This window comes from Chionomys nivalis, chromosome 2 (genome assembly GCF_950005125.1).
Source record: "Chionomys nivalis chromosome 2, mChiNiv1.1, whole genome shotgun sequence".
Lineage (NCBI taxonomy): Eukaryota > Metazoa > Chordata > Mammalia > Rodentia > Cricetidae > Chionomys > Chionomys nivalis.
The window spans coordinates 120632492-120648074 of record NC_080087.1 but is presented as its reverse complement, the minus strand read 5'-3'; positions in this window follow the sequence as shown (position 1 = coordinate 120648074).

The window sequence follows — 15583 nt, the reverse complement described above, 5'->3', positions numbered from 1 at the left end:
CCTTTGTTTGTTGGTGGACATTTGGACGGCACCTGCTTCTTTGCTACTGCGAACAACGCACGGGTGTAAAAATAGCTATTTGACTCTCCACTTTCAGTTCTTTGGGTGTATTCCTAGAATCGCTGGACCACGCAGTGGTTCTAAGGCACCACCATACCGTTTTCTATAGCAGCTGTACCATTTGTTTTAGTGTGTATATGTGTGTATGTGTGTGTGTGTGTGTTCACAAGCATGCATAGCTCATGTGTGGTGGTCAGAAGATAACTTTGGGTATCTGTCTTCAGGTACTTTCACTTTTTTTTTTTTTTTTGAGACAGAGTTTTTCATTGGTCCAGAACATCACTGCTATAGAGCATACACGCTTCCTGGGATCTTAGGTGTGTAGCACCATAACCAGCTTCTGTTTCCCATGGTTACTGGGCACCAGAACTCAGGTCCTCACATATGGGAGGCAAGCACTTGTATAGCTTTTACTGCTCTAGGTGCCTCACATTAGTGGACTCATACAGTCTTTGTTCTTGTGTGCGCTTTACCATCCGAGGCATCTCCCCAACGTAGTTGCCTCATTTCATATTTTCCAAGAACTACGCAAAATTGCAGCGCCTCTGTTCTTCCCCGGTCCTTGGCACTCACTGGGGGCCATTGCGCTCCTCTCAGCCCGAGGAGAGAAGCTGCGTCCCCTGTGTCTAGTCTCCAATGACAACAGGCTGGACTGTAGATAACCTAGGAGGTGCCTGGAGATGGCAGAGACAGAAGAGCAGGGGTGTAGGTCCTTGTTCTGGTTTTAAATCATAGGGCCGAAGCCGTGTCCCTGGATCTCATGTCGCAGGCAGGCGGCAGCACCGGTGTTCCTTTCCCTCTCTCTCTTGCCCGAGAGCCGAAGGCATCTCCAGCACCTGCTATTTATGGAGCACCTGCTATGTGTCAGACATTGTATAGGCACCGTACATTCATTCCACATAACTCCCCTTTAACATCTGGAAGATAGATGCCTGCTGTCCTGAGAGTCACCAAAGCAAAGAATATCCTTAGCAGGTGCGGTGTTCAACTGTGTCCTAGCAAGTTGCTGTGTTGGGAACTTAAACTGTGGTACAGTGGTGTTGGTGAGCACAGACTGCCGGTTGTAGGGGCGCTGCCTCGTGGATTCATTTCGTTATCACAATGGTGTGTTTATTACCTTGAGCGTGGGTTGTGAGTTCAACCCCCCAGTCTTCTCTTGCTTCTGTCCCTTCACCTTCTGACACAGGATTCAGTTAAAAAATCCCTTAGCGGATGCACACGTCTTGAAGTGGGACTTTCCAACCCCCAAACCCACTAGAAATCAATTTCAATCGTTAAAAAAAAAAAAAATCTAACCAGGCTGTGGAAATCTGTTATAGAAACATAAAACAGACTAAGACAATCACCGAATGCCTTTCCCATAAATGCAGTAGAATATGACCAAAAGTTCAAGAGAGCATTGAAAACCTCCTACAAGGGCTTCTGAGAGTGCAACAACAGACTTCAAAAAGATTTAGATGCTGAGCTCTGGGCTCTGACCTCAGAGTTTCATCTTTTACTTTATTGCTTAAAGAATTTGTATTAGTTGTGGCTGGAGGGCTGATTAAAAAGACCAGCAGTTAAAAAAGCACTTGGTGCTCTTCCAGAGTTCCAGAGTTCTGTTCCCAGCACCCATGTTGGGTGGCTCACAACCACCCGAAATTCCAGCTCCAGGGTATCTGATGCCCTCTTCTGGCCTCCATGGGCATCTGCACACATGTGCACATACAGCACAGTCACACCAATACACACACACCAATACACACACACCAATACACACACACCAATACACACACACCAATACACACATACCAATACACACACACACACACACACACACACACACACACACACACACGAGCACACGCCGGGGGGGGTGGGTGGAGAGTCTTATTCCTGCAGGGACTCAAGGACATGCCCTTAGCTACCTTCTGGTTGGGTCTTCTACCTAGCTGTCAACTCAACTCAGAACAAAGTGTGTCAAAGTGTTTTTCTTCCGGGAGTCATCAGGAGACCTGGAGTCTCTCTTACAGACTCAGAAGACGCAGGGCTGCCTAGGTGACTCAGTGGACGTTCTTACCACTTCTTCCCCAGCTCTGACTTTTTCATTATCTGACTTGCTTGTACAAGGGCACCTACCTAGCTTCAATCAGGGTCATCCTGACTTCTCTTCAGCCCTGAGCTCACCTCTGACTACTTCCTCTCTTGGTCTGGCCCTCTCAGAATGGGCTGGCAATTCTGCCTCTGCAGTCTGACCTTGAGCCATTGACACAGCCAAGCCTCCTGTGGAGTCCAGGCTCTGATCACCGCTCCTGCAGACTTCCACAGCAGCCTTCCTCCTGGCGGCGCATCCACCTGAAGCCTCATCCCTCTCTGTACACGCCAGACCCAACGGCTAGGCTAATTTTCTCAGAGTGCTATTTTGATTTTGTCATTCGTCCATTCAGAAGTCTGCAGGAGCTCCCATTTGCCTCCCACCTTTAATCTAAACTCCTCAGCATGGGTTTCAAGTCCTTGGCAAACTCACATTTAACTACCCTCATCTTTTTGCAACCTTCTGACTTTTCGTCTTAGCTCTGGCCCGATACGACCTGCCGAAGTTGCTGGTGTTGGGGCACTGCTCTGCTCTTGCCTCTCTGAGTCATGTCTATTTCAAGACAAAACAAAGGTGTTTGAACGGGGACCTCTCCAGATTGGTTTTGGACATTATATTCCTACTTTGCCTGCAATGGCCGTCACACAAGAAGTGCTCAATAAATATTTGTCAAAGGAATGTTAAAGAGCCTTCGCCTTGAAGATCTTTACTTGGGTTAATCAACCAACCTTTGAAAGACTGCAGGTGTTTAGGATACAGAATGAATTCGCGTCTGCTCAGGAGGTGCACGGTTCAGTCTGGACCCGGAAGTCTGGACCATCATTTGATCATAATAGAGACTGATCATAAAACATTAAGCCAGTTGTGGGTGGGAATGGGGAGAATATCACAATGTAGATTATACACAGTGCATGTTGAATTTCAGAAACTTTGGAATGGGAAAAATATTTGCAACACAGAACACAAATAAATCTCAGGCATTAGATGCTACAGAGTGCTGGTCCCTTATACTCCACAGGGGGGGATTCAGTTACTGCTTCCTGGGCATCTTTCTTCTCTCTATGTTAGGATGTGAACCTCATCCTTTCAGGAAGCACCTTGCCACTTGGGGTTGGACCATTTTCACCCTGTGATACCATGTGCAACTTGAGGAGTGCTTTGCTGGGTTTTCTTCCTGGCCTCCAGTTGCCAACCTGGACCTCCTGAGCAAATCACACACACAACCCATTCATGCCTCGCTTTTTCCATTTGTAAATGAGAATGATCAGAGCATCTTTCCCCAGTGATGCTGGGATTATCAAAGGATCCTGTGCCTGGAGCATAGTTAGGTGACACATATTAGGCTTATAGTTACTGCTGTCTCCTTTACCAGTGCTCATGGAGAGAATGGCATAAAGGAGGTACAGGGATGGCTGTAGCAATGAGGCTACTTCCTCTCAGCGTGGTTAGAAGCCTTGACGGAGGCAGTAGGGGCTGGGAGTGGGAAGAGGCAAGCAGATTGCTGCTGTCTCAGGAAGAACCTCAACCTCTCCTACCAGATCGGCTGAGGTGCTCATGGAGTACATTTGGCTGTTTTCTCCATCCCGATTTCCCTCCATCTTTCTGGGGTCCTCTTGCCATCCCTCTCTGGCAGTCTCTGACCCTGACTGGCATGCCAGTGAAACTCCTCTTGGTTGTGGTATGGCATACAATTTCTTCTGCCCCAACTCTTCTCTCTTTTTGGATGTCAAGGCATCTGCTTGCAGGATTTCCAGCACTCCTGGGATCCCTCAGCAATGGGGTCTCATGAACGTACGGTCCTTCCGTTCCTACATCCAAAGACGATTTACCTAACAGATGGGCTCTTTTGAATATTTATGTCTGGGCACATCTGTTCCGGACTTGAAAGTTTAATAAAGCTTTTCATTTTCTGAAGCGCTGGTGAAGCCTGTCTGTGGTGAGTTGACAGCCCCCTGGGGTCAGCTTCTCCATGGTGACTCTGGGGCACGGGGGCTTTGACTTGGGTCACTCTGTTTGGCAGACAGCCATACTCTTCAAATTTTTCTTTCCTGCAGAAATGAAGAGAATGACCATGAGGCCAGAAGCAGGCGGGGGATGCTCACTGTGTGGACGAGTTGACCATGCTTACAGAGAGACAAGTAGCTCTAGCTGTTTGCAAACAAGAAAATGCTTTCTTGTACCCTATTCCCCTCTCCGCTGGGAGAGATTGGGCATTCCGGGTAAGGGACAGGGCAGTCTAGGCTCAGGTATGCCTTTGCTCCACAGCACACTGTGGCTTTGGGGGAGATGCTTTGATAACTTGTTTGTTACTTTTCTCCTTGGTGTGATAAAATGCCTGAGACAAAGCAGCTGAAGAAAGGGAAGATTTCCTTTGGTTCATATTTTAGGGACACAGTTCACCATGATGGGGGAAGGAATGGGGTCACGTTGCACGAGCCATCAGGAACAGAGAGAGATGAATCCTGGTACTTGCCTGGCTTTCTCCTTCTCACTCAATCTGGGACTCGGGCCCACAGAATGGTGCTGCCCGCAGGTAGGATGAGTGTTAATGAACCCAACCTGGAAATTCTGTCACTGACATGACCGAAAGTTTGTCCCCTGAGTGGTTCTAGATCCTATCAAGTTGTCAGCAGTGCACACCAGCACAGCATGTGTGTGCAGGGAGAGGGTCCGGGTAGTAATACCCTCAAAGTGACAGTGTCCGAGGAATTTGGGTTGAGCACATTGAGCTTTAACATGCTTCATATGCTGTTTGTGCCTCACAGGTTTGTGTGCGGGACATTTGGCCATCAAAACAGCAGCACTAAGATGCCATAGAGCTTTGAAGACGTGACATCTAATGCAAAGTACTTAGGTCCTGGTGGCACTTGCCTCAGAAGAGTTGATGCTGGTTTTGCAGAGTAAGGAAGTTCTTGAGAGAGAAAACTATTGTAAGAGAGAGTGACCCTGCTATGGTCTCTGGCTTTTTGTCACACAGTGTGATTTCTTCAGCTCCCTGCCTGCTACCATCTGCTTTGAGACCTTCACCAGAGACATTACCCATGGTGCCGTCTGATCTTGAATGTTCCTCCTTTAAAAATAAACAACCTTCTGTCTTTATAAAGCATTCAGGAATAGATATTTAGTTATAGCAACAGAAAACAGGCTACTCCAGACTTCCTGTCTGTTGCTTCCATTCCTGTTTTGTTCAACCTTGATGGTGTTCTCTGATGTCCACTTGACTCTAAACCTTTACTCCTCTCTTGCCAGCTGATTGGGAGATGCCAACCAGAATTTCCAGCACGTGTTGTTTTGGAGCCTATCTTGAGGAGGTCAAACAGCTCCAAATGCCACTTTCCCCAGGCCAATGTAAAACCCACATCAGCTTCTGGAGGTTCGTAGGAGTCCTGCAGCAAAGAAGCTAGAACTTGAGGTTTTCCAAAGTCCTTAACCACAACGCTTCCCTTTCCTAAGGTCTATTCACAAATAGCTCCTGAATCTAACACACTGAGGGTTATTTGGGAAAAATTACTGAGAATGAGCATTGGCTTGAAGAGTCAGCCCTTCCTGGAACACTTGTCCTTAACAAAGCTCCCCTCCTAGGGTAGCAGGGTGACAGTCAGGAAATGTCACGTTGGTGAAATTTCTAGCTACCATTAGAGAGGCCTTTCCTAAGAGTAGAAACTTTAGAAAGCTCAGAATTACTATCTACATGAACGATCTTATTTTAAAAATTTTCCCAACTCACAGAAATCTGTAAAGATAATACAAAGCACTCCCACCTACCTCCGCCCTGGGACCTCACTCAAATGTTACCAGTATCCTGGTGACTTCCTTTTCAGCAGTGTGTCTGATTCAGGGTCACGTGGATTGTCTGTTGTCGTGTCCCTTTGGGCATTTTTATTCTGAAACTGTTTGGTTTTCTTTGATTTTTATATAGGTCAGTTACTTTGTTGGATGTCTTTCAATTTACATCCAACACATCATGATTAGGTCATCTACACAGGGGCTTGCCTTGGACCTCAGACAAAAGCCACTCCCAGTGCTGGAATCAAAGTCTTGCATCCTTTGATGAACTTTCTTTGAGTGCACTCTTGTTCTCTGGCAGCATACACTGGTCCAGACACATTTGCTTCCTCTGTCTTAGCTTTGGAGCCACCCATTCCTCCAGGCAGCCCCACTCTTTCAATGAGAATTACATACAAGAAACTAAGATTTGAGTGACAGATGTGTTCGTTGATAGTGGGATGTCACTCTTTAGGCCTCATCAATGGATAGAACTGTGGAATCACACATTAAGAGCTGAACGTGGCAGTGCGTGCCTGTAATCCTTGTAATCTGAGAGACTGAGCAGCCAGGACTTCAAGGCCAGCCTCGGCTACATAAGGAATTTGAGGCCAGCTTGGACTAAACAAAACCCTGTTTAAACAGACTAGTGAAAGAACAAGAACAACTTGGAAATGACACATTGATGTCATACACTAGAAAGAGGGCCTGTTTCTGGGCATCGAAACCCTCGAGTTCAGATGGATGCTTCCAACTTCAACCCAGCATTATGGGGGTGCGTCTGGCTTTCTTCTTTTCTACTGTGGAGGTCTGGCTCATCTTACCCCATCCCCTTTTAAATAACACAGCTTATGACTCTTACTCCTGAAGGCGATCGTGACACCCATGTCCGTCTGTCTTCCTTGAGGCTCCTGTCTCATTTGGGGGCTGCTGGTTGTTGGAGTTTCTTTTACTGTAGCCTCACATTGGGATGCCAAAATGTTGTTGATTTTTTTTTTACACTGACTTTTTTGGGGGACCATCATTCAGTTCCCAAATAAATACACATGGAGGCTTATACTTTCTTATAAATGCCTGGCCTTAGCTTGACTTGTTTCTAGCCAGCTTTTCTTAAATTATCCCATCTACCTTTTGCCTATGGGCTTTTCCTGTTCTTACTTCTGTGTATCTTACTTTCACGCTTACTCTGTGGCTGGCTGGGTGGCTGGGTGGCTGGGTGGTTGACTCCTTCTGTTTCTCCTCTCCTTGTTCTATCTTGCCCCTTCCCTTTCTTCCCAGCTTTCTCCTTCTATTTATTCTCTCTGCCTGTCAGCCTCTCCCATCCTTCCCCTACCCCGCAGCTGGCCGTTCAGCTCTTTATTAGACCATCAGGTGTTTCAGACAGGCAAAGAATCAAAGTTTGACAGAGTTAAACAAATGCGACATAAACAAATACAGCACAGCTTTGCAGCATTAAGACAAACGTTCCACAGCAGAAACAAATGTAACACATCTTAAAATAGTATTCCACAACACATGCTTAGCGATAATTTTATGAATGGAGGGAAAAGGAAGGAAGAATGGAGGAGGGAGGTAGAGATGGGGCCTGGCGGATATGTTTGTAACAGGGAAGAGAAAGGGAAGGAAAGAAAGTGAGCTAACTCTGTGCATTTTGCACCCTGGTTTTCATATTCAAAATGAGATTTGGAGTTTGTAGAAAATAATATAATTATTTGATGTGTCATGATATTGTATTAGTGTGCTGTTGTTAGTGTCCCAATTAAAACCAGTAAGTAGGAATCACATGGTATCTTTTCCTTTCCCTCCCTCAGTCTGTTCCTTCATCACTCCTTCCCTCCCTCTCTTTCTCTCTCTTTCTTTTTCTTCCTACCTCTCTTTCTTGATGAGATATCTCTATGTATTCTATGCTGGCCTTAAACTTAAGCTCCTCCTGTCTCAGCCTCCTGAGGGCTGGGATTCTTGTCACCATGCTTGGCTTGGAGGCATCTTTCATCTCATTATGAAAAATATTCTCTGTTCAGAGGCTCCCTTTGATAGAAGACCATCTTGGTCCCAGAGAATCCTGGGCAATTGGCAGGCTGATTTCTGCGTTGTCAGAATGACTGGGAGATAATTTTCTCGTATGGGAAGAGGAAGTGGATTGAACGTCAGTGTTCCATAATGACTTGGTGATAGTGGAACGGCTGGAGGCCGAATTTGATCAGATTTCCATTGAGTTATGACACCCACAGGTGACTGAGGATTGGACAGTACTTCAGAGGGACAATGTCAGCAACCAGAAGGCTCCCTGGGCATCTAAGGATGTGCTCCATGCAAGCTTCTCAGCATTCATATGACGAATTAGTGTCACTAGATAAAGCATCATGTGGGCTGAGACAGCCCTTAGTTCCAGTGCCAGGGATCCGATCCAATGCTGGCTTCAGAGGAGAAACTGAAAGTGGTCTGCTTGGATCAGCTTCTGACCCTTAGAGTTCTTTTATTGTTCCCACATGGACCACATAGTGGGGAGACTTTGTAATGAGCTGACAACAGAAGCCTGTCACACACAACAAGCAAACCCCTTACTGGGTTTCTGCCCGGGATCAGCTTTGAACACTGAGGTTTTCTGTGCTCCTATGTCTTCATATTCAAAGCTGCTCTTTGACCAACGCGCTCAGAACTTTACCCCAAAGAGAGTATAGAGTTTTAATCTTTCAAAATCCTAAGCAAACTTAAGTTTTACGATTATATATAATGCCAGCAAACATGGCTTCAGCTGTCTGGGACCAGTGACAATTTGACAAACATTCTTTGTGCCAGCTCCTGGAGGGAGCTCTGAACTACACAGTCATCTAGCGAGGTGTCTGAGATCCTTTGTCACAGGTAAGTACGCTGAGGTAGAAGCAAAACATGAACAAAGTGCACTTCGGGGCCGTCTCCCCTCCCCTTTGCTATGGAGTGAAGTGGTTGCCTTGGTGTCTAGAAGGAACATGGTGTGGCTCGCTCACCTTCCCTTAGTGGCTTTGAGTGACAGGTTTCATGACTGCTTCATTTTCTTGATGAAGGTGATCAAAGTCTTGGATCAGTAATCAAATCTTTCCCTGCATCTGGGAATCTCCTGAACATCATCTCAACAGCCTGATGTTTTCCTGAATGACTGTGTTTGTGAAAATATTTTTGTGCATTTTTTGTTCTTTGGTGTATGATGTGTATTAGTTACCTTTCTGTTGCTATGACAAAATGCCTTAACAAAAAGCAAGTTAAGGAAGAAAGGGTTTATTTTAGTTTCTGATTCCAGAGGGATTACATCCATTATGGTCCCAAAGATATGGCAACAGGCAAGGAAGGCATGGCCACGAAGCAGGAAGGCGGCTGGTCACATTTTCATCTACACATTGGAGGCGGGAGTGGGGAGGGGAGAACAGGAAGTAGGGGTGAGAATATAAACCTTTAAAGTCCGATTGCACTGATGAACCTCTGCCAGCAAAGCAATACTTTCTTAAAGTTCCATAACCTTTATAGCTCCACCAAACTGCAGACCAAGTGTTCAAATACAGGGCCCATTAGCTCCAGCCTCCTACTGGCCAACTCTCACATCCTTATCCACCCACCTCCATTAATGTGTGTAGCACCACGGGGTGGTGACCCACCAGGAAGATTCTAGTGTACGTCCATCTTGGGCTGGAGATTCATCACGTCTGCCCTGGAGAGGAGAGGCATAGCGTCTGCCTCACTTCCTCTTCCTCCCAGCATTCTGTTCTGTTTACTCCGCCCACCTATGTTCTAACCCGTCAGGCCAAGCAGTTTCTTTATTAATTAACCAATAAAAGCAACAGATTGATATGACACTCCCACATCACCCTGGAGAACAAGCCGGGTGGTCCCAGAATAGGAATCATGTAACAGTGACTGTTTAGAGATGAGCATGCTCTGTTTACCCCCTACACACACCTCCCCAGTCTCTGTAATGGTGGGGGTGAGGACGGTTAATTTGCAGTGGAGACTGAACATAGCTGTCCTGTTGTCCACCCAAAACACCGCAACCACAGAGAGGCAGAGCTCGGCTTTACACTCAGAATTGTCTCATCCTGAAGAAGCAATGCAATGTCCGCCCTACTGTGTTGATGCTTTTAGACCCCTTCTCTTTAAGCCAGGAGAAGGCAAACATTGGGTGGGAGCTACATAAGGCAGTGGTAGATCATATGAGTTAAAAACACTTCTTAAAAAAAGTAAGATTTTCATGTGTCTGTTCCCAAGGCCAGAGTTCAGATTTATGGCTGTGGAATATTCATGAGTTGCTCTAGTGCGGACTGTCACGGCTCTGTGAAGGAAGGTTTCCTACAATTGAAATTAACCCAAGGTGAGCGTTCTTTCTGAGCTGAGGTTCACACATGGCAGATGTGATCAGGGCAGCATGCTTGGAAGACAGTAAATTGATAAATCTGTCTATCATCTATCTATCTATCTATCTATCTATCTGTCTGTCTGTCTGTCTGTCTGTCTGTCTGTCTGTCTGTCTATCTGTCTGTCTATCTGTCTGTCTGTCTGTCTGTCTGTCTGTCTGTCTATCTGTCTGTCTATCTATCTGTCTATCTATCTGTCTATCTATCTGTCTGTCTATCTATCTATCTGTCTGTCTGTCTGTCTATCTATCTATCTATCTATCTATCTATCTCATCATCATCATCTAATTACCTACCCACTCACCCACATAACCATCCGTCTAATCCACACACCTATTCATGTTTCCATTCATCCATCCATCAGCAACTAAACCAAAACAAATAGACTCGTTGTGCTGTAGTTTGGATCCTGAATGTTCTTCAAAGACCATGTGTTGGAGCCTGGGTTCTCAGCCTGTAATATTATTGAAAAGTGGCAGGAATTTAGGTTGTAATGCCCAGTAGGAAAAGCTAAGCCATCGGGGGTGTGCCTTTGAGGGGGATGTTGGGATCCTGTCTGTTGTCTCTTGCTCTTTCCTAGCTTTCCCATTGTGACGTGAACAGGTCTCTCTGTCACGCACTCCTGTCACCATGACGTGCCATGCTGCCACAGGTCCACGGAGCCAGTGCCCAGCGACTGTGGACGAGACCTCTCACTGTGAGTAGAAATGAACCCTCCCTCTGAACCTGTCACTTCAGGGGCTTTGTCAGAGCAATGAAGAGCTGACTGATAACCTTGAAAGTGACATTGGAAGAAGCTGGGGAGAGATAGGCTCGTATGAAAACATTCCACAGGGTAAAGCCCTCCTGGATTATTAAAACGAGCGCCGCAGGGAGTGGGGTTTTGCAGGGGCCTAGACGAGGGAGGCCTTTATAGGACATGGGGTGACTACTTCGTCTGTTGTGCTTGTCACCAGGGATGAAGGTGGGACAAGCCAGGATCCAATTAGTCTCAGTCTTGATACCTGAGCTGAAAAACTGGATTATGATCTGCCCACTACTGAGATATAGTTTGGGTCTTTTTAGGTGGATGGAAATGGGATGTCACTTTTAATCTTGAATCCCAGTGCGATTTCCTCACAGGACTGAAAGAAAAATGAAACCAATGGGGATTCATTTGAGGAAGGATGCTTGGCCTCCGTTCCCTAGTTTCACTCTCTCTGAGGAGGGGTGGTGTGTCCAATCCTGAAAACTCGGTTACCTGATCAGCAATCCAGCAGCAGGTCCCCTTGGCTTTTATGACCTTGGAGGCTATAAAGCTGACAGTAGGGGACCCAGACACCGAGGGGCCCTGGATGTGGGGTGCAGACTTATGTGACATAATTAGGCAGCCTTTATGGGCAAAGCAAGGAGAAGTCATTAGGGCCGGAGCTTCACAAAGGGAACTTCCTGCTCTGGCTGCCCCTTAAAGAGGTGCTTTTCAACTAGGCTGCACTTCTTTGATCCCCGAGGCCCCCGATGTTTTCCTCACATCCTGTCATGATATTTAATGATGGCTCACACGTGAAGTGAGAGCCCGGCCTGATTTAGCATTGTTTGGGGAAGGCATCGTCACATGACAAGGCTTTGATGTCTCACACGGCAAGGTTAGCGACGCAGCTATTCGGGTGCCAGCAAGAGGCCTGATGTCACTTGGCAGTGAAATGGGCTGAAAAGAATGACGGAGGGACCCAGCCAGTGCCAAGTGCTTTGGCACAAACTTTGTTTACTATGGGATCCACGGTGTCAGCTGGTACACTGCTCGCGGGAAGGAAGAAAGAATTCGGTCTTGAACAGTCTTTTGAAAGGCTGGAGAATGTTTCATAGAAGTAGATCTTCTACCAACCTGTGTTCACCCTTGATCACCCTCACCAACAGCTTCTAAAAGGAAGATTTAGTTCTTTGGGATTCCTAGCCCATAGCAGACCCAGGAACCCCACAAAATTCTTTTTTGTTGTTGTTTTTTTGTTTTTTGAGACAGGGTTTCTCTGTGGTTTTGGAACCTGTCCTGGAACTAGCTCTTGTAGACCAGGCTGGTCTCGAACTCACAGAGATCCGCCTGCCTCTGCCTCCCGAGTGCTGGGATTAAAGGCGTGCACCACCACCGCCCGGCCCCACAAAATTCTTGATTGACTGTTTTCCCTTATTTGCTTAAAGACCTCTCTCTGTACACGAGGAGGCGCTCTGCTCTTCTTCTGGGTAGCTTAGCTTTTGTGGCCTCTATGACGGTTACAGACTCTCTGGTTTCTTTGAGGCAGAGCTTGGGTCTTGGTGGTGACAAAACAGGCTGCCCTTTGCCAGAGTTCTTCAGAAACTCAGGGGTGCTTGCTGCGTGTCCCCTGAACCTTCTCGCTTGCAGGTTCGCCACCGCATTTCTGCTACTGTCCTTGCCATGTTCTGGTTTCTGTACCCTTGCTTCTGTGTTCCTTCTTAGAGTGTGTGTGTGGGAGAGCATTTGCGGCTCTCTGAGGACTGGGTAACCGCCTTGACCACTTGGGTAGATGCTAATCCTGGGTTTCTGAACTGTGTCGGTAATCTCTGTATATGAAGGTAGTTTCCTAGGAAATTTTAGAGTGAATCTCCAAGTTCATATTCCAACTGTTGGCTTGTAGATATTGCTTTCCCCTCTGACAACTTGGATTTAAGCATTTCAAGGGGAGAATTGCTTGCAGCGCTCTCTTTGGAGATTTCACCCGGAGAACCATCTGCCTGCTCCCCGTGGATGCAAGGAAAGCATCATCCTTAGTGGGGATGCTTCTCCATCCACAAAGTTCCCTCTGTGTTACTGCCACTGTCACTGTGGATTATGGCAGGAGCTCCTGAATGACCCCACTATGATTGTTCCTACCCCTTTCTAGTTCTCTGCACAGCCCCCACAGTAGCTATTTTTTAATTTAATTCAGTTTTTCATTTATTTTATATACTGACCACAGTTTCCCCTCCTCCTTCCTCTGTTCTTCACTCCACCCTTACCCCCTATTTACCCCCTTCCCCCTCCCCATCCACTCCTTCATTTCCATTCAGAAAGGGGCAGGGCTCCCATGGACTTGAACAAAGCCAGGCACATCAAGTTGAGGCAGGACAACAGTTAGGGAGCCTGCATGGGACTTAGACAAGATCAGGACCTGTCCCTGGCACTTAGCTGACTTTTGGGACCCTGGTCCCCATGCTGGATTACCTAGCCTAGCCTTGATGCAGGGGGAGGAACTCAGCCCCGCCCCACAGTATCTAGTTAATCTTTGCTCTAAGTAGAGAATGGTAAAACAAAAACTCACTGCACATTTGGAGATCTGACCCTGGCTTCGGTTTACGTGGATATTTTGTGTTATTTTTTTTCCAAAGCCATGCTGTATCCACACTAGCTACCTTTCAGGTACTTTGGACACACTGGCTCTTTCTCCTATGCTAAGCTTTTACATAGGTTTTTGCTTTGTTTTGTTTTTGCCTAAAATGCCGCTTCCTCACACACCTACTAGCTCTTTGCTTGGCTGGCTCCTTTTTATCCTCAGACCCTACATATTTATTTAATTTTAATTAATTAACTACTAATTGATTAATTTTATGTGTTCAGATGTTTTGCCTGCATGTATGTCTGATCACCACAGAGTCCAGAAGAGAATATCGATCCTCTGTGATTGGATTTATATTTGTGAGCTGCCATATGGATGCTGGGAATTAAACCCAGGTCCTCTGGAAGAGCAGAGTGCTCTTAGCCACTCCGCCATCTCTGGGGCCACTAGCCTTTCCATGGTCAGAGGCTCATGTCAGTTTCTCCTTGCTGTGACAAGATGCCTAACAGAAACAGCTTTAAAAGGACGAGTTTATTTTGGTTTATGGTGTGAGGATACACAGTTAATTATGGCAGCAGATTGGTCACGGTGGGTCCGCAGTTTGGCAGCAGAACGAACTGAATATGGGTGCTCAGCTGGTGAATGTGGGACCCTCACTCATGGGAGGGTGCCCCTTCCGTTCAGGGCAGTCCTCAGTTAGACTCTCTGGAAACATCCTCACAGGTACTTTCGAGCTATTTCACAATAACGCCCTCGGTGTTCCTAATCTAACCAAATGACGATAGAAATTAAACATCAGCCACAGAGGGGAGTCCCCGCACCCCCAAACCTCTATGGCCATTGTCAGATCTTGCACTTCCTTATAGACCTGAGCACAACTTGTAACTGTGTATTTGTTTGTAACCATTGCATATTGGTTACTTTATATCCCCCTGGGTTTCCCCTTTCTCGGTATGGTCGCTCCAATCAGGCCATGTTGTCTTCTCCAGTTCCCAGGAGATGTCTTGAGTAGGAAGGAATCAATCCTCGCTCATCAGGTTGGGGATAGGACCCAGTTAGTAGACTTCTAGCCCAGCGTGCAAAACATCCTGGGTTTTTCTCCCTACACCATGCCAACTGGCTGTAACCCCGCACTGTGGAGACGGAAGCCGGAGGATCAGAACTTCAAGGTCATCCTGGGGTTATACAATATAGTCCAGGCTAGCCCAGAATACATGAGACTCTTTCTTCAAAAAGGGGAAAAACCCAAAAACCCTAAATGGACAGGCAAATGGATGCAGGAGGGCAGTAACCCTGGGGATTTGGGGAGTGGAGACAGGAGTGGTGTTGTATAAAAGAGTTCCACACTAGCCTGAAGTGGAGCACAACAAAGGTTTATTTTCTGGGGATAAGCTCACAGAAAGAGTAACAATCTGCAGTCCTCTGCGTGCTTTGGGAACTGAACTGAATCCAGCAGCCACTTTGGGTGACTGTCCAGGCAACAAGATGTCTCTGTCAATTCTAAAACTTTGGAAGTTGCTTACAATGCACTTTCTGCTTACTTAGGTAATATTATATCCTTTTAGGGTCTTTGAAGAGTTGAAGACAGATAGTTATAGATAAAAGATAAATTAGATATGAAACTTTAGACTCACAAAGATAAAATAGGTGGTAGTATTTCTTTAATTTTGCCAGATACAAATAGACTAAATATTGTAACTGTAATTCTTGCTTGAACCTGTTTTGTTATATGTAATTTTACATGTTAAAGTTAAAACATTCCTTTTTAATTAGAGAGAAAAGGTGAGATGATGTGGGATGTCCTTCTGTATATGTGTTGCTTTTATTGGTTGATGAAGAAAACTGTTTGGGCCAATAACTTATCAGGGTAAAGACAGGCAGGAAATCAGAGTAGAGACAGAGAGAGTAGGCAGAATCAAGGAGAGGCCATGTGCTGCTGAAGGAGAAGAACATGCTAGGACCTTAGGAACCTTACTCGTAGACCACAACCTTGT